At 47.3% G+C, this 27889-nt stretch overlaps 1 long non-coding RNA gene across 1 annotated transcript; it reads right to left on the bottom strand.

The window, feature by feature from the left end:
• Positions 1 to 18877: 18877 nt before the first annotated feature.
• On the bottom strand, positions 18878 to 22481 carry LOC123630399. The gene is made up of 4 exons (XR_006732669.1): positions 22067 to 22481; positions 20664 to 21264; positions 19052 to 19208; positions 18878 to 18943 (listed from the first exon to the last, which is right to left on the bottom strand). It is a non-coding gene; the product is annotated as an uncharacterized LOC123630399 (long non-coding RNA).
• Positions 22482 to 27889: the final 5408 nt, after the last annotated feature.

Genomic DNA, 27889 nt, shown 5'->3' with positions numbered 1-27889 from the left:
CTGAGACGGGCACCAGGCAGGCTACATGTGAGTTGCCGGGGAAGCTTCATAGCAACAGATTCCAGGCTCCACCCTTTGAGAGTCTGATACAGTCAGCCTGGGAGGGGACCCGGCAATCTGTATTTTGAACAAATGCCCCAGGAGACAGGATTAGGCAGAGTCAGGATTGGGAACCCTGGTCTGGACAAGCCCCCCCATTCTGCGGTCAGGAAAGCTAAGGCTAAAAGAAGACATTGGGCCCAAGGTCATCTGTCGATTTCTAAGTTCAGACTGGACCGGGACCCGGGTCTCCACACCTCTGGGGTCTTGGCCTCTCTCTTCACAGCCTTGACAAATCCTCTATACGTGAAAGAGCCTTTGCTAGAGGCAAAAGCTCCCAGGCAGTGTGTGAAGAGGGCGCAGAACCCTGCCATGAGAGTGAGGCGTGGGGGTCCTTACAGGCGCAAGCAGTTACGGGCTCCTGGTGACTTAGAGCTAAGGATAAGTAGGAATCCTCAGGATAAGTAGGATAGTGGGAATTTAATAAGCAAATGGGGATGGAAGAGAATTCCAAGTGGAGGAACAGCTTGAACAAAACCCTGGCTGGCAGTGGGAATTTGCAGGCAGAGTGAGAAGAGACTACTGCCCCACGTGGCCGCTGCTGCCTTGTCCAGAGCGCTGGGGCAGTGCAGGTGCACTTGAGGTTGAAGCTCGGGTGGTAGGTCGGGGCCATAATTCTTTTGTAAACCCTAAAGCCTCTGTGACACTCCTGGGCACATAGAGATGTTCAATAAATGCCTCGTAAAGTCATTTGACACCTTGCCCCAATTTCAAGAAGTAAAGAAGGAGTTGGGGTGTTTGTGAATCATCAGAGAGAGAGAGATGGCTTCATATGACTCATGCCACCCAGTTTGGAGTGAGGAGATTCTGCCCCTAAGGAAAAGAAGTGTATACCCCAAAATCCTGCAGAGAAACAGGTCCCCCTTTTCAACATCACCGCTGAGTTCTCCCAACTCCCTGTCTGTATTTTTTTTTGCTCCTGCTGCTTTTAATGCACGTGAGGGAGATGTCAAAGAAACACAAGGCAGAAGTGGTGCCTCTCTGGGTGACTCAGAGCAGTGGCTGCAGGTTTGATTGTGCTGGGAGTCAGGTGAACAGAGCACACCTTACCCCATCTTATCAGCACTCAGACATCAAGATACAGGTTTTCCTTGAGGGCACAGGCAGCTGCCAGGTAGGCACAGAGTCAGATGAGTGCAGCTCCAGGTAATGATACAGGCCCCACCCACAGCCTTACACCACCTCCACACATGGCTCCGGGTCCCAGCAAGGGCTGGGGCCTCATTTTAGGGTTACCATCTCAGGCAGCTTGCATTCTTGTGCACATAACATAGGATGGGTGCTGTTTTAGCGTTTTGGAGGGTGTCAGGATGGAAAGAGGTGCTGAGATATGCCCAAGCACCTTTCACTCTGAAAGGCAAGATGGGCCACTACATAGACAGATACTGTGGGGTGGGGTTGTTCAGGGGTGCAAGAGAGGCAAGGGACAGTTCTGAGGATGCCCCCAAGTTCCCAAGAAGAAACTGCCTTCTGGCTGGATTCCTGAGAAGGTATCAAGGCAGGAACTTTTGCGTTGGAACTTGAAGATGGTGATTTAGAAGTGATGGCTGGGAAGAACCAAGGCAGAGAGAATGGACATTCCAGGCCCCACCCCCACTCCTTGACCCAGGTCCTTCCTCCTGCTGCAGGGCCACGAGGCAGAGCCCATGAGATGCTCTCAGCACCTCTGAGCATCCGTGCTGTTCAGATCACAGTTCTAGGCACTGACCTGTCTGTAAGATGAGCAGCAGTTAGACTCTGCCTTGTAGGGGCTCAAAAGCTTTGATGGGCAAGGAAAGCTCTGCATACAGCAGGACTGGTACTCCTCCCTGCCCCGAAACCCCTTGGGCTCTCATGATCCCATAGCCATTGTCCTCCCCTAACACAAAGCTGTGCTTTCTCTGCCTCTGAGCCTTGGCTCTTGCTGTTGCCTGCACCGAGTGAGTGTCCTTCCTCCCTCATGTGGACGTCCACGTGTGCCTGTGAGGCTGACTGCGATGCCACCTCCGGTATGACATGACCATGCTAATCTCCATCCCTGCCCCGATACCCAGGCAGAAGTGCTGCTTCTGGCTTTGAACTTCCACCACACCATGCATCTCCCCCTCCACCGTGTGTAACAGTCACCTGCTCACATGACTGATCCTGCCCCAGCACTAGACTGTGAGTGCCTTGTCCCGATCCCAGCGTGTGTCCTAATCACAGAGTCTAGCATAGCACTTGGCACTTAGTAGGTGCTCAGGAAACATCTTTGTCAGCATTGAATAGCTGGATGTAGGGATCTCTGAAAACACAGAGGCTAGAGTCCATCAGGAAGGGTTAGAGTACTTTACAAGGTTCAATGGAAAGAAATAAAGTTTAGAGATTTGTGGAAAGAGGTGAAGGGCCTCTGAGAGTGGAAAACAGGTGAGGGACTGTGCATGAGAAGCAAAAGGGCCGTCAGAGACAGGCACCCAGGCTGTGGACTCTGGGACAGAAGGGTCTTTCAAATGACATAAGCCCCACCCACACAGGAAGCCCCTCACCCTACCCCCAGCCCAGACACATGTCCCAGGTGAATGCTGGACAGAATGTGTGGCAGAGAAACCTTGGCTCAGAGACATAGGAAGGCATTGATGGCTCCTGGAAAGGCTTCTGGCAAGATGAAAATTATTTTTAAAAGATAGACTGGATCACGTATCTTGATTTAAAATCCTTCAGAAGTTTCCCATTTCTTTTATCATACAGAAAGAACTCATTCATGTAGTCCTCAAATCCCAGAATGTCTGGGTCCCATCAGTTTACCAAGCTCAGCCTAGCCAGAGGCAGCCATTGTGTTCTTCCCTCTCTTCATCTTCCCTCCTTGATCTCTCCTGCCACAGGGCATTTGCACAAGCTGCTCCCTCTAACTGCAACACTGCAAAATATGCAAGTAAGAGGGATTGGGAGAAATGGCAGGAGTCATGGGTGACAGTGCGGGATGAGAAGGATAGGTGTGAAAACAGTAAGAATAAGTGGAGAGTACTTTGGACACCAAATTAAAAAGTGTGCAGAGCTGAGAGAGGGAAGGAGAAGGAAAGGAAACCGACATTCATGGAGTTAGTCTTGGAGAGAGAGCAGGATAGCTCTCTAATAGCTAAGATCAGACTGCTGGATTCAAGTCCCAGACATAGCGCTTGCTGGTTGTACGGCCTTGGAAGGTGTATAAACACTCTCAGTGAAAGTGAAACTTGGAAGTTCCTGCTCTGTAGAAGTTCTCTTACAAAGGAGATGAGTTGGCATATACCGAGCACTTACAGCAGACCTGGCTCCGAGGAAGCACACGGTAAATGTTAGCCGTGACAGCACTGCCGTTGGCCAGGAGCAATGACAGCCATCGGCAACAGGCATATCTAGCTCTGTCTCACAGGCAAGGAAACTGAGGGCGGGGAGGTTCAGGGGCCTTCTTGCAGTCGCACAGCGGAGCCAGGGGCGAACGTGGCGTTTCAGCTTTCAAAGCCATCAGAGCTCTTTTCCCATCGCACTGTGCTGGAAGACATCTATCTGAAAGGCTATTTGAGCCTGATCTTCTCATGATGAAGACGGGAGATGAAGGTCTCCAAAGAGAAAGTGACTTGCCCCAGACTTGTGCTCTTACACGGTAAGTTTCCCAGGATGGTCCAGGCTGAGATGGCCCCGCACAGCTAGGAATGTGGGCCTGATGCGGGGCGAGAGGTACGATCGGCTCCTCCGTGTTGCTGGAACCCCACAGCTGGTTTTCAGTGCCCGGAGCCATCCACCCTGGCAGACGTTTGCTGCCCTCTGTGCCCTCCCCAGGTGACCAGGCAGATGGTGAGCTCCAGTTGCCAAGGAGCCCAGGTTGGCAGCTCTGAAAGGGGCCGAGTCAGCAGCCTCCCTCCAGCGGCTTCCCACATCCTTGAGTAACCACCGCGCAAAGGTGCCGGGCATGGGACCAAGGGTGCGGTGGGGATGGAATTAGTAATGCACACTTGGTGACCCTCCCCAGCCAGGTTTCACCGAAGGCTTGTGACTAACACCATCCCTTTCTTAGTGTTCATGGTGTCTTTAAGGGCCAAGTAAAAAGGTAAAACTTTGCAGTGAGTCAGGAGGGGGCAGACTGGCCTGGAGCGAAGGCCCCTCACAATGAAAATATATGTGATTGGCTACTTATAGGTTATGATGTATTACACGAACCTGTCCAAACTTGAAAGTGGGTTACGGTGGGACAGGCAATGACCAGAGGGAGGCAAAAAAGGTGTAAATAATCCGAGGTGAATGTGGGTCTTGTTGGCACAGTAGATTTATGTCCTGTCTTCATAATGTACCCTTTCATGTTGGGAGCCTGGGTTCCAAAAATCTGGTCTAGACAGGAATTGATGGTGCTACCTCTCAGCTTACACCGTTCTCAGTTTCTCAACACCCAGGACTCCTGCATATTGATGGGAATGGCTCACCCGGCCAGGGGATATTGCTTGGAACTCGGGAGGCCAAAGGCATCATTCTTACAGGCACGGAGGCATCACTCAGAAACAGCCCCGTGGGGGCATCGTCACTCATGCTGGGGGATGACGCTGTCTTTGTCTCTGTCTCCCCAAGTGGGAGACAAGTCCGATCACGCCTGCCACCTGGCAGTCAGCCTCATGCCTCCTCTTTCGTCCTTTTCATGTGTGCGCGGTGCTGGTTTCAGCACTTTCATCGGAGACTGAAACTGCCCCCTCCCCCATTGTCTCCCAGGGCCACGGGCAGGCCCGGGCTGACAGGGCCAGGCCCGGAGTCCGGGCAACGGTAAATAAGGTGGCTGGGAGGGCCGCTCGGAGCCCACTGCTCTGCCCTGGCAGGCCTTCTCACCCGGGTGGCCGGAGCCCCCTGCTGCAGGAACCTAGAGGCTTCACCCCTGGGCGAGGCCCCCTCTGCTGTTCCCCTCGCTGCGGGTCCAGCAAACTCAGCCTGGGGACCTGGGGCTGCTGGGCAGGGAGAGGGGTGGGGTGGGCCCAAAGCCAGCAGCGTTGGAGGGGAGCATGTGAGGCTGAGTAGTGACAACTTTGGGCCTGAGAATTAGCAGATAGGCTTAAAAAGACTAAATTTAAGTGGTCTCGGGAAAACAGACAAAAACTACACATGCTCAAAAAAAAAAAGGGCACAGGGCTCAGAAATCAGTTTGTCTTTCTTTGTGAACAGCTGGGGATCCCTGACTCATACACTGTCCCCTGCTCCCTGCACCACAGGGGCCAGGAAGAAGCCAGATTCCACAGGGGACAGAACAGAGTGCTAAGCCAATATCACCACGTACTGGCTGCGTGACCCTGGGCAGGTTAGTGGGCGTCTCTGAGCCTCAGCTTCCTCATTTGTAAAATGGGGACATACCTACTTCCTAGGGTTGTTACTGAGGGTAAACGATGACATGGTTTATGATATGCCTGACACATAGTAGGGCTTGCTGTATGTCCGGCACATAGTAGGCGTTAAATTATTATCCCTGACCAGACATTGTGCACCCACACCCTTTTAAAGGCTACCCTTAGAAAGCAACTTTTCATGTGCACATACAGTCATCTTTCCAAATGACCTCACCTTACCCATAGCCGCAGATTCTGTGTGGGGGGTGGGGGAGGGGTGTGTAGAAGAGACAAACAAAAAATGTCCTTTCAGCACAGTGAGCACATTTTCCCTATGCTATAATATGTGTGTATACTCACACACAAACACATACACACGCAGCCCCGTGCAGGGCAGGGCTACATTTCCCTCCTTTTAAAGGCGGTAATGCTGAAACTCAGCAAGATTAAGTGACCTGAGCAAAGTCACACAGCCAAGGTGCTTCCCCAGAAGAAATGATCTGGAGTCAGTGTTACTCTAAGGCATTCCTTCACCATAAAAACATGAGGAAGAGACATTGAAAATATACCTTCAGGGCAATTTTAGAAATGTTCTCTTAAGAGGCATCATCTAGCACTCTTGAAAAGGCAAATTTCAATTCTTTATCCACTAAGAAATTGTTTCCATCCACCCCGTGACTATTCTGATGATTCTTGTATTCAAATTCTCTGAAAAGATTCCAGGGAAAGTCAAGTCATAGAAAAGAGCAGCTGTCTCCCTGAAGAAAAATTATTTTCTCCTGGAGACACTACTGAGACGCCACAATTCCCCCTCTGCCACTCCACCCTGCAGCATGTGCAGCTTCGAGTCACTGTCACAGCAACGACAGACCCAGTGACCATGACAGTCCTCACTCATTGACAGCACCTTTCCATTCGTCATCTAACATGCCCTTTCCAACAGCCAAGCGAGGAGGGCTGTGCGCTCACGATCCCCACTTCACAGGACAGAACATCCAAGCACAGAGGCATTGAGCGACTTGTCCTAGGCCAGGCATGTCACAGTGGCTGGACCACGGTCTTCAGACCTGGCTGCTGCTCTCTTCCCTGGACCATGAAACCTGTGAAGGGCACTGTGCTGAGAAATGTGGTTTTACTTTACCTGTTGTTATTTTGTACAGTTGAAATTATCTTTCCTAAACAGATTTAATAATTAGACGTTTTGCTCTCTGTTCCTTTGAGAAAGGGGACATTCTTTGAAAAAGGAATTGGAACATGAACAGTCATATTTTGTAGGCATTAGTGTTTATTTCCCTGTGATATTGTAGCTTCCTCTGGAAAAATCCAATCAACACATCCGTTTCAAGTCCTGAGAAACTCCCTAATGTTGACCATGTGTCTGATTCCTGTGTGGTCAGAGTGATGTTTTTCAATGTCCACAACTTATTTCCATGTTAAAATAATTCCACGCTCAGCTAAATCCTACTTACACACAAGTGTGCACCTGTTAAAATAGGTCATTTTTCACTGTTAATCTTCCAGATTCCATGAGTATGTGTGGGAACCCCAGACAAATGCAACTTGAATGTCACAAAGGGCATTTTTCTTCGCTGAGTGATCCTGGTTGGCCCAGACCTCTTGGGTCCCTTGCTCCCACAGATCTGTGAAACTAAGGAAGATCACTTTCTGCTGAGACAATGGATTGGAATCAAATCTTAGCACAGAAGGCCTTGTGTGAAATTGCACAGGCTTTTGTCTTACAACTGGGTTATATTTTAATTAGGTTTCCGTAGCTCTTTTCCAAACTCTAATGTACTACACAGCATGGAGGTTCAGTAGCTTTCCTCAATACCCCTCATAAAGCTAAAACTCAAAAAAAAAAAAGGAAAAGAAAAAAAAAAAGATTTTCAGAACAGGAAGCTCTGGTGTCTGAGGTTCTGTGACTGTTGTAGAAATATTTATCAGTAGTTCATCTTTGCCACAACCTTTAAGGCTAATAAGTAAACGCACAAAAGAGCACTTTTGATTCCAAAACCTTCTTGGCAATGAGATTTTTTTTTTCTTCTTCAGAACTGGGGTGCTTCTGGAAACCCAAGGGCCCCAAGTCAGTATCAGGGGACTGGCTCAAACTCTTAAGAGTCTCTAGAGCTCATTGCAAACATAGGGCCTGTGTTCCAGAGAGACAGGCTTAAGGTAAGGAAATTGATGGCAAACCTGGGAAGCCCAGGCTCTGTGGTCGACCGAGCCTTTCCTCCACACCATGATTCGCGAGGCCTGCCTTGGATTGCTAATCTTCCTGGGAGTTTATTTTGAAGAGAACGTCAAGGTCTGAAGCCCAGACTGGGGGTCCCTGGACCAGGGACAATGCAGGGCTATATCACACAACCCACAGGTCTCCTGGAAAAGTGCTCATTCATCCTCTCCGGGAGGCAGGGACCAACTGTTTGCCTTTCCACACAGTTGTTAATATACATGTGAATCCTAAATCCAAGAGTGGGCTCTGCAAACTGATTTATTTAAACACTTTTTCTGAGGCACACGTTTCAAAAAGGAGACAAAGAGGAAGGGAAGGTAGAAAGCTGTGTTTGTAGGGTGGAATCTGGCACAGAAACTGCCCATAGCAGGCACTCCCTAGACCTGCCTTAGCTGGAAGGATTTCCCTACCTTTCTTTTTCCACCTCAAGAGTGACTGTGTTGGTTATGAGAGCTGGGGCTTTAAAAAAAAGCTTCTTCCAAGGTTCCAGCCAGCTTTCTTCATTCAATTCACTTCCACAAACATTTCCTTTGCACCCACCTATCCCTAAAGATTGTAGTGGGTGCTATGGGGGAGACAGAGGTGAACGGGATGCTGCTACTGCAACTGAGTGAGCTGATAGTGCGTGTCTCTTTGCCAAGAATGTGGCCAAGTAAATGAAAACAAAACAAGCTGATTTAGTGAGATGGCTGGACTTGGGAGGGTAAAGAGAACGTCCAAGCTATGAATCCCCTGGAGGCCAAGGCAAGTTTGCAGATGGCATGGTAACAGCGGGGCGGTTGCTGAGGGAACCTGCAACCATGTCGCAGGGAGAAGATTTGTAGGAGTGGAAGACCTTTGGCCTGGAGAAAAAAAGACGTGGAGAACAGGAGAGCTGGTTCCACATACCTGAGCGACTGCCATGGGGAAGACCCGTACTTTGCTCCCTGCATCCCCGCAGGGGAGAAGTGGACTACGATGGGATAGTAGGGGAACCGACTGTGGTTCAAAATGGAGTCTTCTCCTCGTCGGAGCTGTCCCAAGGGGGTGAGTTCCTGCCATCAGGGGGATAGAAAGCCCACTAGACAAAGACGCGGAGAAGAACCGAGCATGAGGAGTACGGTGGTGGGTTCAATCCTTTAAGCCTCACTCTCCTGAGAGTCTTGCCTTCTTCCCCTCCTCTTACTATATATACGTAACTTGATGAGCTGCTAACGCCAACACCTGGCATCCTATTCAAACATGCCTAAGTGGGAGCAGGGAGGACCAGCCTCACAGGTGGGCAGATTATTAACCAATTCCCAAAGGGTTTTCTGGACTGAGGGAGAAGGGACAAAAACAGAGTCATTGTGCGGACCCAAAAGTTGGATTTGGAGCTTCTACCTTATGCCTCCAGGGTGGGCCAACCACTTCTGCAGGAAAAGAGGTCTCCTTGCGGTGTCTTTAACAAGGTGGCAAGAAAGAGAGCAGGGGGGCTTAGACTTCTTTGGCTGGGACAGTGAGAGTCCAGGGGCACCACTCCACGGGGTGGGCACAGCAAGCAGCTCTTCTCCACACCCCACTCTTCCCAGCGGAGAGGGTGCATAGGCCTTGAATTCATCTCATCCCCTCCTGCCTACCCCTCCACACACGCTTCTTTTTTTTTAAATTAAAACCGTGAGCAGCTTTTTCCTGATATCATCGTCTAAGAAACAGATGACTCACTCAGTCAGCAGGCATTTGCGAAGCTCCTGTCAGAGGCTGGGGCTGTGTAGACGGATGCCCTGTTGCTATGGGAGCAGAGAGGAGGGACCTAGCTCAGTCTGGGGCTTTCCAGAAGGCTTTCCAGAAGAGATGCCATTTGCCCTGACTCTTAAAGAAGAAAAAGAAGAGTCAGAGAAGGAGAAGTAGGGATGGTATTCTAGGTAAAGGGAAAAACATGGGCCACGGCCCAGCGGTGAGCCTCTGCTTTCAAGTGGTCAGTGCTGCCAGTCGGCAAATCAGGATGCTGGGAGCAGAGGGAGAGGAGGCTGGAAAGTTGCTCTGCACACGCATGGGGGGCCTTATTGTCATCTAGGATGCCTGGTGTTTTCCTGAAAGTAGGTTATGGGGAACAGAGGAATGACATGGATTGATTTATAGAGATTTGTCTGCTTACATCAAAGACATAATATACAAGGGGACAGGAATAGTGTCAAAGAAACCAGTCAGAATTCTCCTGTAATAGTTTAGTTGAGACGTGGGAAGAGCCTGAGTTAGTGGAGTTGTAGTAGCCTAGAAAGGAGGGGACTGAAAGGAGAAACATTTCAGATTTAAAAATCAACAAGACCGTCCAACAAATGAAAGACACAAAGACAAATAATCTAATGAAAGACTTGAACAGCCACCTCACAGAAAAAGATAATTCCAATAAGCACATGAAACAGTGTTCAACATCTTCAGTGGTCAGAAAAACGCATATTAAAACTGTAACAAGATACCACTTCATAGTCTCTGGAATGGCTAAAATCAAAACGACTGACCTGTGGGAACGTGGAGAAACTGGGGCTCTCATACCCTGCTGGTGGGAGAGTTAAATGGCGCAAATGCTTCTGAGAGCTCTTTGACAGTTTCTCATAGAGTCAAATACACACCTACCCTATGATCAAGTCATTTCACTCCTAGGTATTTGCCTAAGAAAAATATGTTTCCAAACACTTGTGCAAGAAAAACATGTTCCCAATAAAATTGTAAAGAGTGTTTATAGCAGCCTTCTTCAAATATTGAAGAACTGGCAACAACCCAAATATCTACCAACAAGGATAAATAACCTATGGTATATCCATAAAATATCACTAAAAATACCACTAAGCAATAAAAGGAACAAACTATACACCCAATGAAACACGAATAGCAAAAATATTATGTTAAGTGAAAGAAATTGGACACAAAATAGTACAAACTGTATGATTCCATTTACGTGAAATCCACATGCAGATAAAACAAACATATAATGTTAGAAATATGATAGTGGATGTATGCAAGTGTTTTGGGGTGTTTGTGTATGTGTGGGGGGTGTTGACTGGTAAGAGGCCTGAGGGAGCTTTTTCAAAGGACAGAAATGTTCTCTATATTTTATTTCAGTGATGATTACACAGTTGTATACAATTGTCAAACTTAATAAAAGTGAAAATCCGAACATTTTTTGTATATGAACTTTACCTAAAAACAAAAACCAAAACCCCAGGTCTGGTGATTGATTTATATTTGCCTTTTGCCTTTCCAGCTTGAGTGTTTGTGTGGATGGTGGTGACACTGAGACAGAGGAAGGATATGAGAGGAAGAACAGGTGGAGGGGAAGAGAGATAAATAGAATTTTGTATACATGGAATACGTGGTATTCATTATTATGGACAGAGGTGATATCCTGAAAGTAAAAAACAAAAACAAAAGTCATAATCAGCAAGTCCGAAGCTGAGGGAAGAGGTCAGGACGGGGTGTACCTTTGAGAGTCACTTGCTCTCAGGCGGTAGTTAGAGCAAGAGTATGAACAAAAAGACGCAGAGATTTGCTCTGGCATTAGAAGGCAGTGGCCACGGGCCAGCCCCTGAGGGACAGTGTTTGCTGCTGGGTTAGCAGAGGAGAACCGCTCAGGGAGGTGTAAATGCGACCAGGAAAGGGCAGAATCACAGTTGTCCAAAGCAGAGTTGTATGTGGGTTTTTTTTTTTTTTTTCAGTAGGTAAGTTTTATATCTTAAAGAATATATTTTATGGCCAGGCACAGTGGCTCACGCTTGTAATCTAGCATGCTGGGAGACTGAGGCAGGAGGATTGCTTGAGCTCAGGTATTCGAAACCAGCCTGAGCAAGAGTGAGATTTCATCTCTACAAAAAATAGAAAAATTAGATGGACGTGGTGGCTTGTGCCTGTAATCCTAGCACTATGGGAGGCCAAGGTGGGAGGATTGCTTCAGGCCGGGAGTTTGAGACCAGCCTGAGCAAGAGCGAGACACCATCTCTACAAAAAATAGAAAAATTAGCCGGACCTGGTGGTGAGCACCTGTAGTCCCAGCTACTCGGGAGGCTGAGGCAGGAGGATCATTTGAGTTCAGGAGTTTGAGGTTGCCGTGAGCTACGATGACACCACAGCACTCTAGCGGAGGCAAGGGAGCAAGACTCTGTCTCAAAAAAAAAAAAAAAGAATTTGTTTTAAAACTTTACTGTGCTACAAATTACATATCAAAAACATATAAAATTCATTCATTTTAAGTAGGTGGTTCACTGAGTTTTAGTGAATTTATACAGTCATGCAACCATTACCACAATCAAGTTTTAAAACATTTTCATCACCACAAAAATTTCTCTCATGCCCCTTTGCAATCAATCCCTGATCCCACGCCCAGTCCCAGACAACCACAGATATGCTTTTGTCATTATAGTTTTGCCGTTTTTAGAAATTTCATACAAATAGAATCATTCAGTCTTTTGTGTCTGGCTTCTTTCTGTTAGCCTGTTTTTGAGTTGTCTCCGTGTTGTTGTGTGTATTTGTAAGTTGTTCCTTTCTTATGGTAAGTAGTTTTCTACTGTATGAATATACCACATTTTGTTTGTCCATTCACCAGTCAATGGACATTTGCATTGTTTCCAATTCTGTGTTATTACGATGATCCTGCAATGGATATTTACTTACAACTCTTTGGTAGGACATATATTTTGGGTAAATACCTAGGAGTGGAATTGCTGTGTTACATGGCGAACATGTGCAAGACAATGTCCCATAAGCACAAGAAAAAGTGTTTAATATCATTAGTTATCCGGGAAATGCAAATTAAAACAATAACTTAAAAGAAACTACCAAACTTTTACAAAGAGGCTATACTATATTACATTTTCACTAGCAACTATGAGGGTTCCAGTTTCTCTACATTGCTATCAACACTTGGAGTTTTGTTTTGTTTTGTTTTTAACTATTCCGGTGGGCATATAGTGGCATCTCATTGTGGTTTCAATTTGTATTTCCCTAATGACTAGTGGTGTTAGTGGTGTTGAATATTTTTTCATGTGCTTGTAGACTATTCATGTATCTTCTTTGGTGAAACATTTGTTCAAATCTTTTGTCAATCTTTTAATTGAATGGTTTGTCTTGTTATTCAGTTATAAGAGTTCTTTAAATATTCTGAATTCAAGTCAGATAGTTTGCAAATATTTTCTCCCAATCTGCAATTTCTTTTTTCATTTCCTGTCACTGAGAATATTTTCCATTTTGATGAAATCTAAATGAATCAGTTTTTTATTTTATAATTTGTACTTTTTATGTGCTAAGCAACCTTTCTTAACCCAAAGTTACAAAAAAAATTTTTGTTTTCTTTTAGAAGTTTTACAGTTCCAGCTCTATAATCCATTTTGAATTAATTTTTGAATATGGTATAAGCAAAAGGTCAAGGATAATATCTTTTACAACTATCCAATTATTTCAAGATCATTTATAAAAGAAATTAATTTTTCCCTATTGAATTACCTTGGTTATCTTTATTAAAATCAAGTGATGGGGTAAGTGAGGATTTATTTCTGAACTCTCAATTCTGTTCCATTGATCTATATGTTTATTGTTATCCAGTACCGCACTGTGTTAATTACTGTAGTTTTATAATTAAGTCTTAAAATCAGGTAGTATATCTCTTCTGTTTTTTTAAAACATTGTTCATTTTCTGTCAAAGGACTTGAACAGACATTCCTCCAAAGAAGATTTAAATGGCCAATAAGCGTGTGAAAAGTTGCTCAACGTTACTAATTACTAGAGAAATGCAAATGAAACCACAATGAGATACCACCTCATACCTGTTGGGATGGCTACTATCAAAAAATAATAATAAATAACATGGGTTGGGGAGGATGTGGAGAAACTGGAAACTTTGTACACTGGGGATAGAAATTTAAATGGTTCAGCCACTTGGAAAATAGTATAGTGGTTCCTCAAAATATTGAAAATAAAATTACGATATGACCCAGCAATGCTACGTCTGGGTATATACCCCAAAGAATCAAAAGCAGGGCCTTCAATAGATATCAGTACACCCATGATTATAGCAGCATTATTCACAATAGCCAAAAGGTAGAAGCAACCCAAGTGTTCATTGACAAATGAATAAACAAAATGTTGTGTATATACACACACACATACTTACACACATATATACACACAATGGACTATTATTCAATCTAAATAATGAAGGAAATTCTGATACATGCTACAACATGGATGAACCTTGAGGACGTTGTATCAGGTGAAATAAGTCAATCACAAAAAGACAAATACTGTATGATTCCATTTATATGAGGTAAGTACAGTTGTCAAAGTCTTAGAGACAGAAAGTAAATCGTGGTTGCCAGGGGCTGGGAGGAATGAAGGGAATAGGAAGTTATCTTTTAATGGACACAGAATGTGTTTAGGGAAGATGAAAAAGCTCTGGAGACTGGTTGTACAACAATGTGAATACACTTAGCATTGTGGAACTATATGCTTTAAAATGGTTAAAATGGCCTGGTGCAGTAACTCACGCCTATAATCCTAACACTTTGGGAGATCAAGGAGGGAGCATTGCTTGAGGCCAGGAGTTTGAGACCAGCCTGACCAGGACTGAGACCCCATCTCTACAAAAAATAGAAAAATTAGCCTGCCATGGTAGTGCACACCTGTAGTCCCAGCCACCCGGGAGGCTGAGGCAGGAGGATCATTTGAGGCCAGGAGTTTGAGACCAGCCTGGGCAGCATAGTGGATACCATCTCTACAAAAAATTTTAAAAACTTAGCTGGGCATGGTGTCACATGCCCAGAGTCCCAGCTACTTGGGAGGCTGAGGCAGGAGGATCTCTTGAGCCCAGGACTTCAAGAGTACAATGGGCTATGATCATGCCACTGCACTCCAGCCCTGGCAACAGAGCAGGGACTCTGTCTCTGTCTCTAAAAAAATAAATAAAAATAAAACACAGTCCCTTTCTCAAGAAGTTCCAGAGTACAAACAGGGGAGTTCTATGCATACATTCTCCACCTCTGCCATCATCAGCCTGTCCTAGCCACCTTCTCTCACCTGCAGCTTCAACAGCCACTTACCTCTCCTCTCTGCTTCCATCCTCCCTCTCTTGGGCAAGTCTATTCTCCTAATGCAAATCAGAGTGAACCTTTTAAAGTAAAAATCACATGATATTACTCCTCTGCTCCACACTCCCACCACGGCCATCAAGGCACTGCATGTGTGATCCTGTCCACCTCTCTGGCCTCAATGCCCACCAGTCCCCACTTCAGGGACGTAGGACAAAACACACCTGAGCAGAGATTGGGTGCAGAGATGTGGATGTGGGTGCAGTCTGACAGGGGATGGGCTCATTTGCAGGAGAAGCCGAGTGAGGCTGACACAGGCTTCCTACAGTGATGGGGTTGGTGTAGGCATATGCCAGTGGGACCGTTTGGAGTGTAGGTGCATTGCATGAATGGCTGTTTGGTCTCCAGTCTTCAGGTGAATTTGGTGTGTCTCGTGGACTCTCTACACCCTTGCACCTTGAAGTGTGGCCTGGGGACCAGCACACTGGCATTACCCGGAAGCTTGCCAGAAATGAAAACTCCTAGGCACCACCCCAGACCTATGGAACCAGAATCTGCATTTTAACAAGCATCCTGGTGACTTTTATGTACGTTAGAGCTTGACACACCATAAAAAGTCCACTTTTCTGAAGCAACATTCAACTCGCTCTAGTAAAGAACTTTAATTTTTTTATGTGTTGATGTGTGAAAATTTAAAACCTAGTAAGGGAAAAGAGAAGGACTTGTCCATACAACTGGTAATTGAACAAATGGGAGTAAAACCTGCTTAAAGAGAGAAGACAAAGAGAATCAAGCTCATATAAAGCAGTTTGGGAGCCAGAGTGAGATAGTTGGGAAGGTACCGCTGTCTCTGCGGTGAATGGTCAACCTGCTTTCATCTGACGATAACTCTGCTCCCATCGTCACTGCCCCTCCGCAGATCGTCCCAGCCCCACAGTCATGCACATACTAAGTCAGTAAGCTCAGCAAAAAGCACCCCCCCAAACCAAAAGACTTTGGGGGCACAGATCCAAGCTGCATTCAGGTCCCCCTGCCATCTTGGGAAGGCAGGCCGTGAGTTGTCACTGAGAACAATGGCATGTGGCTATTTCAATACCACCTAAGACCGCTGCTGGGAAAACTACCCAATGCCCCAGGCCTCCCACAAGCAGAAGCTTTTGCAAATCAAATGGTGCAGTTCCACACGTTCTGCACTGTCATCAGGGTTCTCCTTTTCAGTGGTTTTACAACAGTGTTTTGGTCCCTGGAGCCTAGTTCTGGCCGTGCTGGCCTAGACTGGTCTCCTTTCCAGGTACTTTTCCTGCAGTCCCCCAAGAAGCAGAGCCCGGCAGGGCAATGGCAGGTGCTTCCGACTCTGTGGCTTATGAATTCAGTCAATAGTGTCCACAGTGAACTCCAATTTAAACAACAACAACAAAATCAAAGTGTAAAATGTCTGTCATTATGAACAATACTGCTGTTAAAGTGTCGGAGCTCATAGAGATCTCATTCATTAGCCAAACAAGCCTTCAGCCATCAATTACCGACAGGAGGCAGAATAGCAACGTGGGAGAGAGCTCACGTTTTGGCATGAGACCACCTGACTTTGACTCTTGGCAGTTGTGTGAACTTGTATTAAATATTAACTTATCTCTTTCTGGTTTCCTCATCTGTAAAATAAAAATAATAATAGTGCTTGCTTCACAGGGTTGTTCTGAGGGTTAAATAGAACCATCAACCCCCAGCACTTAGGAGAATGCCTGGCCCACAGTAGGCGCTGAGTAAATGACAGCTGTTGTAACGATGGGGTCTGCTGCAAGCGGACTCTCCGTGAAGGACAGCGCCTGGAGCCCTTAGGAGGGGGTGTCGCATGGGCTGGAGGAGGGGGTCAGGGGAGGCTTGTGGGTATCTTGAAGTCCAGCAAGAATAGGCAACCTCGTGGGCTACACATCCCACCTCTTCAGCTTATTCGTTCCGCTAGAGTACACGCTCGCACGTGGACACGCACACATGCAACACGTCAGCGGCTTTGCAGCTGTCAGGGACAGAACATGGGAACAACTGCCAGCACTCACTCTAGCTGTTCCAGCTCCAGCTGTGAGGGGGGAGGAAGGCTGGAGCCAAGTGTTAGCCTCCCCCACCCATGAGAAAATCTCTGCAGATTAAGCAGCTGCCTGCTCCTCCTCCTCCTCCCCTTCGGCTCTCAGCTGGAGGATGGGAGACGGACAGGGAGGCGAGGAGTCCGGAGGCCAGGAAGTTGGCGCTCTTGTGTTCTCATCTTCCTGCAGTGTAAGCAGAGGCCCCTTCCCCAGGATCTCGGCGTCTGGCCTCGCCTACAGCTGTTCTGCTCAGCATCCAGGCATCTGTCCTGCTCTGTTTTCCCTCGGATGTGGAGAGTGGGGGGACTGGGCTCCCATCCAACTCCAACAGTGGTTCAGAATCACAGAGGAGCTTTGGCCTGGGCCACACCTCAGAACAACCGAAGCAGAACCCCTGGGGGCAGGGCCTGGGCTCCGGTATTTTTTTAAAGCCTTCTAGGTGATTTTAATGAGTACCTAGGGTTGAGAACGATTGACAGATAAGGAAAACTGTAGCTTTCAGGAGTCATAAACTGCAGACCTTCAGGTCTGAAGGGGACTTTGGAAACTGCTTAGCCCAACGCCCTTATTTTATAGGTGGGGAAATGTAAGGCTTGGGAGGGAACGTGCTCATCTAGCTGAGAGTGAGCTGTGGCAAAGCTGAGAGAGCACACGAGTGTCCTGGTCTAAGTCCAGTGTTATTTTCACTGGGTATGTCACAGCAAACTTTAAAAGTGACCCTTGAACACTCTGACCTTGAAGGACAGTGCTAGCTGTTACCAAGAGTATAAAAATGACAAGGCAGCTGTCGTCAAAGAGCTAGACAGAGGGACAGACAGGTACATCTGAAAGTCACCATCTGGCCTTGGGCAGAGGAGGGGACGCCAGTTCACTTGCCCCACCTACCCAACCACGCAACTTAAGTTTAAGCTGCTACCAGCACAGCAGCCCCCTCCAGAGGCCTGCCCAAGGGGTCCAACGTGATTTAGGGCCATGTCTGTCTCCTCGGGCAAGGAGTCCAAGATGTCAATGGCACATGGCTATGAGGAGTCTGCATTCCCCATTCCAGACCTTGCCCTGGGTACCCGGGACCCCGAAATTCCCTGCCATAACACCAGTAGCCAATTCTGGGGCTTACATGGGCCTTTCCTCAGGTCTGTCTCCCTGAGGGTCGTGCAACAAGTGCATTTACCCCTAAGTCAGGGGACACCAAGGATATACACCAAGCGTGAGCACCACCAGGCCTGGGGGACACTGACAATACACAGCCGGCATGTACACCCCTAGGCCCGGGGAACACCAAGGGGCATTTATATTCAAGGAATTTTGGAAGAAAAGTTGGACATCTGAGCTCGGTGTCCAGCTGTGTCCAGATGCAGCTACCCGGGGCTCCCCGTGCACAGGGATATTGATGGGGGAGGGGAGAAGAGGAGTCTTGGCATGGGCCAGGGGTAAGCTCCCCTTGTGCTACTGAGCTCTGGGGCAAAATTCTAAGAATCTAAGAATTCTAAATTTGAACATGGCCTTCAGGTCATTATAAAGATATATTTGTCAAGGCAGGAGGATAGCATATATTTTAGTTAATAGTTTTAAGCTTATTTTATAACTTAAATAATAGATTGAATCATTTGCATTCCTGTCACTGCAAATGTTAGGGCAGGCCCGTAGCCCACACTTTACCTTCCCATGGGTTAGAAAAGGTGTCCTTTCTGCTGAACAGGTAAGCTCCTGCTGGCGCATACGGCTTAGGAAGTGGAGGGATCATCCCTGCTCTCCCGCGGCGGGTCATCCTCACACTGTGTAATCCCTGCACAGCCATACCCAGCTACTGTGGAAGCAAATCACCATTAGCATAAGGAACAATCACCAGGGCAAGGGCGTGGGAGGGCCAGAGCAGGACATTCCCAGTCCCTTAGAGTCTCACGCTGCCCCTTCACTTTCCCTCCACAGAGAGCAGACTCCAGAATTAACACCTGTCTTCTCCATCTCAATAACTGATCTGGGCACATCAGGAACCAGAGTCCCCAGGGCCCCTTTCCCTGCAGCAAACCAGCTGGTCCACATAGATGCCCAGAGCCACTGGCTCGCCAGTTTGTGTGGGCTCTGTTGGGCCCTGCTGCGTGCACAAAGCCTCTAACTGGCAGAGCTACACTCACCACGCTCCATCAGCATGGTGGGCAGGGATTCCTCTCAAGTGGAGCGATCGGTGAGGACCCTTGTGGGTGGCTAAAGATTGAACAGGCAGAGACAACAGAAGGTCACACGTGAGCCAAGTCTAGGAGGGGGGGACATGGATGTGGTTGAGAAGAGCCGCTAAGGTCAAGTGGACTGTACTTGCATAGCAGTGAGCCGCATGTGGTGGGTTCTGAGACCGGGGCAGGAAGAGGTGGGAGGGAGCAGCAGGTGGTGGTGGCCTGGAAATCCAGGACAAGCAGTTCAGTGGCCATCTGGTCTTCACACTGATGCTCTCAGCTGCACTCTCTAAGGAGACCTAGAAGGCAGATATTTTTGTGCTGCTGATAATTTTTTCCATTAGATGGGTGTGAGTTCAAGAATGTGAGTTACATTCTCAGCCATTCAAGAGGCTGGCCTTTTTCTTCAATGAGCAGAGCCAGTACAGTGCTCAGAAGCATCAACTGAGTGACTGAGAACTCTGAACTTTTTCCCCTAGAGTCCCTCTGCAGCAGGGCCATGATATGCCCATCTGCTATCATTTATTCATTCATTTGTTCATTTTCCCTTTGCCAGCCTCCAACTGAGGTTTTGCTCCATGCCAAGTCACCAGAAAAGCCAAGGACAAACCAAAGAAGCAGGAGACAAGGTCCCGGTCTGAGCATATCCATGTCTTATTCATTCCCCCAGAGGCAATTTAGTCTCCTTTTGAGAGAATGCATAAAGGCATGGAAATGGTCTGCTTATCTCTCAGGGCAGTGTTAGTTTTGTTTTCTCTTCCAGACTAAGGTATGTTGCATATGAAATCTTGGGGTAAGTGGCTTCAATGTCTTTTAGAAGCCTGAGGCTAGAAATGTGGCCTGGAATGCAGCCTTGTATTGCCATGACAAAAAAACTTTTGTGAATTTCCCTTTGGGTGACTGCACTTAGCTTTGCAGTGTTTCTCTACTCTGCTTCATGAGGCCAAAGCCCCCAGTCTCCCACGTCTAGCATCCAGCCAGGTGCAAAGTAGGTGACAAGTTAACCAACATTGAACAGAATAACTCTCTTCTGCTCTGGGGTAATACTCAATAGACAGCCCCCTCTGCTGGCCTGCCTGCCCCAAAGACACACTGACATGCCCACCCCAGGCTGCAGGCGGCACTGGAAGAGCTGGAAGAGGTCTGAGGTAGCAGCCCCTCCCCCCGCCCCCGGGGCTTCTTGATTTAGACACAGACAACTTCCTGCTATGTTTTACACCAGAAAACAAAACCCAGGCTTTTGCTTATACCTCAGCTCATTCCAAGTAGTGCCCCACCCCTGGGAGGCTAAGAAGGAGCCAGCAAATAGGATTAATCTGTGTCCACAAGGTTGATCTGCAGTTGAGACTTGCTCACGTCAGAGCACTGCAGTCTCATCAGTTAACAGGAGTCCCCACAAGTTTCATGCAACAAGCCCCAACAGACATGCTACTTTGCAAAGTGTGGCCTGCATTTGCCTCATCCACTAACCTGGGCCCATGCCTTTGTAAGGCACCCCCAAGGCTGCAGGAAACAAGAGTGGAGCCCTCCCTTCCTCCAGCACAGCCACAGAACCCCAAGCTGGCCAAGGCACGCCCCTTCCCACCCGCTGGTAGCCCCTACTTGGCTTGGAAAAGTGGAAGGTGATTGAGGAATAATGTTTCTAAAACTATATAGGCTGCTAAACTTTACTGGCCTCATCCTATGTGCCAGGTCCTACATTCTCCACTTCGTTCTCACAATTCCCCCCGCCCCAGAGTTGCTGATACTATTACCATTTTGCAGATAAGGAGATTAAAAGAGGCTAAGGGAGGTTACACAACTATCCAAAGTCCTCTAGTGAGTAGGTAGCAGAGCCAGGATTCAAACCAGACCATGCCAGGTCTCTCCGGTATAATGCACACAAGCAGGGCAGAATCCAAGAGGCAATTTTGTCTCCCCACCAAGGCCCCACCCCAACAGGATGCTCCTCTAGTCCTTCCACAGCTCTGTCTGCTTCCTCTGACACCAACAGTTACAAAATCTCTGCATTCTCTGCACAAAGTGAAGTGTCATTTTACAGGAAATATGGATGCGGCTCAGTTTTCATCATTACAGGTGCAAATATTCCCAGCAGTGAGAGGTCCATTAATCTCCTGTTTGTGGAAGAAAGAAAATAAGAAGCATTCTTCTCCCAGGAAGAAGTCAGACTTCAGTGAGCACTTCCCCCAAGGCTCAGCTGTCTTAAGAGACATTTTGATAGTTCGTGTTGCCATTTTCTTCCTCATTGAATGAGCCTTGAGATGTGTCAGGTATGATTGGGATTCTTTAAATCAGTAGTTTCTCATGTTATCTTTGGGATGTAGCTTCTTAAACTTGGAGAGGGTCTTCTAGATCCTGCAATTAAAAGAGAGAACTAAGACCTAGTAAAGGAAAGTGATTTGTCCGAAGGCATGACCAGAAATACAACCGCAAACTTCCGAGTCCCACGCCACTGCTTCCTCCATAAACTCATGGGGCTGGCTGCAAACACGTGACCTCAGGGGGTACCAGCAGCTCCACAGCTGGGGCCAGAGAGCTGCTGCGAGTGGCAAATCAGAATGATTACCCTCCTCCTGGTTACTCTGCCCCATAAATGTGGCGTCTTCTCTCAACTTACACTATCTGTTCTGGAGTTTCAATCCTTTATGGATTCACAAAGCAAATGAGAATTTATTGTACTCAGAGAGGATGGAAGGCAACAGGAGTAATTCTCTGTCCCTGCTACTGATTTCGAGGGCCAACAGGGAAATTTTGTATTTTCATCAGTATCTCCAGCCTGCTGGGGACCTGAGCTCCATATTTGTAGAATAGCCAGGCCCATCCTCTCTTCCTGCACCTAGTCTCCTTAACAGCAGCCCGTCCAGGAGTGAGCCCCCAGCCCTCCCTCAGACCTGCTGCTGCCTCAACCAGTGACCATCGTCACCCTCCACACAAAAGCCCGAGCCACAGACCTCGGGGTCTTAGACATACAGAATCCCTGCCCAAAACCACTACTTCCTGTCATTCCAGTCCCATTTCTCCTCCTCTGTATGACTTCTGTTACTCCCTTGGGGCAGGCTTTCATACTGTGTTGGAATTATTGCAATAACCTCCTAATTAGCCTTTTAACCTTCACTTAGCTCCGTGACTACCCTCGCACCCACACACCCATCCTCACCAAATGTCCTCCATGTTGCTCCAAGAACAGTCTTCAGAATGTCTGTTTGCTCTCATCGCCACTTTGCCTCTTTAAAATCCTTTAACGCCTCTCCAGTGCCTTCAGAAAAACCTTCAATCTTGTGGCAGTGGCTATCTTGTTATAATGACCTGTCTTCTGTCTTCCACGTTGGGAGGTGAGCTCCCTGGGGCAGGCACTGCAGCTGGCACACAGAAGGCATTCAGCAAATGACTGTTAAATGATGGGATGGGCATTAAATGACTAGATGAATGGATGGCGGGTCCACCACTAGGTAGGAGGCCGTGTGTTCCGCAAAAGAGGCAAATCGGGTGCCTTGGAGATTCCGTGAAGGAAATACTAGACTGGAGAGAAACAAGAGTATTTTATGACCCGGAGGGTGGATTTAGGATTTAGACAGGTAGAGACAGAAGCAAGGGAGAGGGTAGGAAGGGAGGGAAGACAGAATTTTAAGTAAAAAGGGTCGGTACAGGTACAGCTGCACCAAGGGAATTCATGCACGAAGGTGAGGTACGAGCATGGGGGCGGAAGCAGACAAGGGAAGGTGGGTGGCAGGCCAGGCTGGACCTTGGAGCCAAACAGAAGTACATGAACTTCTGTTTATCACAGCATTAGCGCTTGCACTGGGGAATGGTGGAAGGGGAATAGCTGAAAAAAAGTGGTGACAGAACCAACTCCCACAAATGTGAGAGTGTTAGTGTTTCGTTTGGCTCTTGTTGACTGAGTTTTACAGGAATCCTAGTATCCTTTTTCCCACTTATTTTTTAAAGACACTAATTGAAGTGACCGTTTGGGCCTTACAAATAAATGGTGAAGAATGAACTGGGTTTTGTTTTAATGAATGGTTAAAAGAAAATGAATTGGCTCCTACTGAATTTGCAGTCCACATCCAAATCCATTTATATCCCTGAACTCTCCATAGGAGGTGATCTCCAGTCACGGTGATGTGTTGATGCCACAGCCCTGGATGGCAAATGCTGCCTCCTCTCTAGCCTGTGCAGGAGTCCCTGAGAATGGGGTCAGCACCTCTCTGAGTAGTTAATGCTCTTTTATGTGGACAGAGGCACTTGAAGGGTTCAAGCGAACTTTTTTCATAGTGTGTTCTCCCATCAAACAGCAATTAAACCTCAACTCTCCCCACTCCTGGAAGAGACAGGCAGAGGCAGCGTGGCTGACGGGAAAGAGCCCTTGTCTGGGGTTGGGGAGTGAGGCTCTGGCCCTCTGTCTCTTGCCCAGTCTTCTGCATACTTTTAGACAAGCCCCTCTTCCATCCCTGGCCTCAGTTTCCCACCTACGGGAAAAAGGGATTGGACGAGACACTCCCTTTCGAGAGGACCTTTGAGCTCTGAAATGCCAGTCATGTCCGTGCAGTTTCTCCTCTGACCTCTGCTGTGCTGTGCTTGTCAGTGAGGGCTCTGGGGGGGCCGGAGCCCCAGATGGAGAAAAGGAAGGGCTTATGCTAAGGAGACAGATAAGTAAGAAGAAAACCACCAGCAAGGAGAGAAAGAGCTCTGGCCTTTGCATAGGCCTGACATTTTTATGGGGCTTTGCTGGCCTTGGACCATGAGCTGCCCACACACACACAGGGGCACCCCCAGCAGCCACTGAATGCCGCATTGTGGCACAGGGACCCACCGGCCAACAGCCCCTGTGTGCAGACTGGGGAGCGACCAGCCGGGCCTGTCAGCTCACACCAGGCTTGGCCTGACAGGGTCCAGCACAGAGACCTCCCACGCAGACTGAGAGCAAAGGAAATTAGCTTGGAAATTCACTGACAGCCCACACTTGACCCCATAGAAAGTGCTGGTTTGGGCTGGAAGGGATGGCACAATTTTGTCTGGCCAGGCTGGCCTGTTTAACCAGACCCACGGAAAGCCACAGAGCATCGAGTTAAGCCTCCTGTCTGTGCTGTGTAGCAGGCATGAATTGTGCAAAAGTGAAAACTTGTGGCCCCTGACCTCACAGAGCTCGCAGTCTGGTGCGAAGAGCAGCTACAGTTTGCCACAATCAACCTCACTCAATGTACAGAGGGGTTTGGGGAGCTCTGAAAATCTAGCAAGTGATTCTGAGAGAGGTGGGAGGGAGGAAAAGCTTCACAGAACAGGGAACTGTCCCCGGAGTTTGAAAGATAATATCCCAGATAGTTTCCCAGGTAGCAGAGAAAGGGCTGAGAGGCACGTACCTGGGAGAAGGCTCGGCGTGTTTGCAGGCAGTAAGAATGTGGCGAGCTGGAAGAACTGCACGTAGCTCAGAGGCCGGGGAATGGTGTGCAAGGGCAGAAGGGCAGCAGGAGGGCCTGAGAGTTTTACAAGCTGAACTGTAGCCCCCAAAATACGTGTCAAAGTCCTAAGCCCTGCTACTTGTGTCTGTGACCTTAATGAGAAATAGGGTCTTTGCAGACATAATTAAGATGAGATCATGCTAGATTGAGGAGGAAGACCTAATCCAATGACTGGCATCCTTGTAAGAAGAGGGAAATTTGGACACAGAGACACACAGGGGGGAAATGTCACGTGAAGGCAAAGGTAGAGAATGGAGTGATGCTTCTAAAAGCCAAAGACTGCCAGCGGCCACCAGGAGCTAGGAGACAGGCAAGGCACAGATTCTCCCTCTGAACACTCAAAGAAGAACCAACCCTGCCAATACTTTGATATCAGACTTCTGCTCTGTGAGACAGTAAGTTTCTCACTCCACTTTGTGGTAATGTGATATGGCAGCCCCAGGAAACCAATACAGTGGGCATGTGAGCCACTCCGAGCTGCACTTACTGGTAGTCTAGGATGGCCCTGGCTTTGGAGATGCTTCTTATGGAACTATCATAATAAAACGGCTTGAAAACTCCTGTACCCAGATATCCGAGCTATTATTTTTACAGGTTCCTTTTTACAGCTGGTACCTCCCCACAATCTTTAATCAGACTCTGTATCCTGATTTTTATGTCTTTTTCCCTTTTTCTTTTTGATTCAGACAGATAAGCTCTCCATAATTACAGAGGCATATTGTGTGAGCTTGGATGAATCAGCCAGCTAACAAGTTGTGCCAAGTGTCCTCATCATTTTCTCTGATTCACCATCCTTTCTTTGAGATTTCTAGAATTAGATTGTACACGACTAGCTTGTTTTCAGACCTGCACTTCCAATGCCATCTCTGTAGAGTAAATCTTCCCATGAACATCTCCAGGGCAGGGCCCACCTCCAGTGCTTCCTTCTGACCCTGCACAGCAGAGGTCACGTCCAGGATGTACGCTCTGTGCTGGCTGATGGCGAAAACAAGTTGAATAAAATACTCTGAAGAAACTGGCAGAGAAAGTCATAAAGGCCAAGTTGTTTCAGTACATTGTGGTCAGTGACCCAGTAGATGAACACATAAGGTGCTTTAGAGCCCAGAAGAGGAGAACTTGGCCCGTAATAATGACTTTCATATGTTGAGCACCTGCTATGGCCAGACACCACGGTAGAGGCTTTATGTGCGTTACCTCTAATCCTCAAAGGGCAAGGTGCATATTACCATCCTCATTTTATAGATGAAGCAACTGAGTTTCAAGAGGTTAATTAAGTAATTTGTTCAAGGTCTCTTCCTTAGCAAATGACAGAGCCACCATGTGAACTCTGCCTGACACCCAGGAGCACACATGGGTTCTTTACAATACCAGGCTGACTGATAATCGGGATTTGTTTTATCAAAGTACACAGTTAAAAATATTTGCTGATTTTTCCATATTGTTTTTGCACTGTCCAGAACATTTGGTCGAAAGATAATGATTAATTTAAACTTACCGAGGCTGCCGACAACCCACTCATTGCTGTTCTTATCCTTCTTGGCCTTTCTGAAGGTTGGTCTTGCCTCCGTCTTGAAAACCCCTCCGCCCTTGGCTTCCGGGATGGAGCACTTGGCTGGCGTTCCTTCTTCCTCTTGGGGTGTTCTTTTCAGTCTGCGCTTTCTCCACGTAGCTCCTTGAAGGCTCTGACCTCCGTCCGTTTTTTATTTATCACTCTGCAGGCCCTTTTCAGGAGAATGTCGTCTCTGCCGATTATTCCAAGCACTTTCATAGTCATGGTTTCCTTGTCTCTTGTTGATTGCCAGATCTCGGTTTCTAGCATTAATTCCTCTGCTGAGCCCCAGGCCTAGGTATCCGACGCTCTCCCAACCATCTCCACTGAAGCTTCCACAAGCACCTCGAAGTCACCATGTCCACCTCTGATCTCACTGTCCTTCCTCACAGACCCACCTCCTCTGCTCCCTATCCCAGGGAACCGTGTCCCATGTCCCCCTGTTGGCTAAAGCTCCTCCTCCCCTCATCCGCCCACATTGGGTCAATCCCTAAATTCTCTTCATTCTGCCTCAAAGGTGCCTGCCTCAGCTATTCCCTTCATCACCACCTTGGGTCCGTCCTCTGTCTTCTCTATCCCAAATGATTGTTTTTTTAAAAAACTGTTTTAAAATTTAAATTTCTAGAAGAGTTGCCAGGATAGTGCAGAGAGTTCCTGTATACATATCACCCAGCTTTCCTAACATTAGCATCTCTTATAACCATGGTCCGGTTAACAATACCAAGAAATTAACATTGTGTACTGAATGGTATTGATGGCTTCTGTGACAAATACTCTTGGTTGCCTAGTTGCCAACCCAGAATTTTTTTTTTCTTTTTTTAGCTTGAAGTGGAAATGTGCTTATCCTAGAGGGGATCAAGATAGACGTCTTGCTCATACTGTGACTAACTTCCACTGTCCGTCAGCATCAGCCAACTCTCTCAAATCTAGATGTGGTGTCCCTCCTAGATGCTACCTTAACACTGCTGTTCCTCCACCATCACTGGGTTGTAACTGCGTGTGCTTGTCTGTCATCCTTAATGGACTTGTAAGCAGAACTGGCTACTGCATTCCCCGTAGGTGCTCAGTAAATACTTGTGAGATGAATGAATGAACAAATGAATGAGTGAATGAGATCAGTGTGGCTGAAGCTGTAGGTATGTAGTTGGCAACCTATGAATTGAAGAGTTTGAACAACTATTGGGAGCCCAACGTCCTTTATAACACAGAGGCCCAGCCTGGTACAGATGGGCCCTGATGGCATTTCCATCCTCACTCTGGCCATCCTTGGAGATGGAGTGAGGAGGGGTAGGCCTGGAGTCACAGGCTGCTTGAGTGTCATGTCTGGGAGAGCGCCTTGAATCCAGGGGTTCCCAGACCTAGTTGGCTGACTCAGAACCTCCAGGGATGGGGCCTGGCAATCTGCCTGGTTAATAAGCTTGCAAGGTGACGCAACACACTGTAGGAGCCTGGCTCTGGGCCAAGGACTGGCATTCAGAAACCCCTGCTGTAGGCCAACCTGCTATGTACAGACAGGGTTGGGAATCTGATCATGCAAACCCCTTCCAGCTCTGACTTTTCTAATAGATTATTGTTTTTCTTTCATTTTAAAATAAGCTGGCAAATTCAAATATTTTAATATACATCATGAATATACATACCATACTCTGAAAAATATGCCTTTTAGAAAGTCACACAAAATAGGAAATACTTCCAATTTCTTAATCTTTAAAATTTTGTTCTGAGCCTCATTTTGCATAACATAACATCAGAGATTTTTATTTTATGAATCCTGCAGTAGTGTTTCATTAGGATCTGATGGGTAAACGATATACATATGAATCCTGATTTAGGTCTGCATCTTAGTCAACTTCTACTCTGGCTTTTGGGCACTGGCTATTCTTTATTTCTACACATAGGATTTACTTATTTTTATTACTAAAATATAGTACAGGTTTGTAGTCCAGAACAGGTCAGTCTTAGTGTACATACCTTT

Source organism: Lemur catta, chromosome 1 (genome assembly GCF_020740605.2).
Source record: "Lemur catta isolate mLemCat1 chromosome 1, mLemCat1.pri, whole genome shotgun sequence".
In the NCBI taxonomy this organism is placed as follows: domain Eukaryota; kingdom Metazoa; phylum Chordata; class Mammalia; order Primates; family Lemuridae; genus Lemur; species Lemur catta.
Note: the sequence above shows the minus strand (reverse complement) of the source record. Positions and strands in the feature narration are given on the sequence as shown.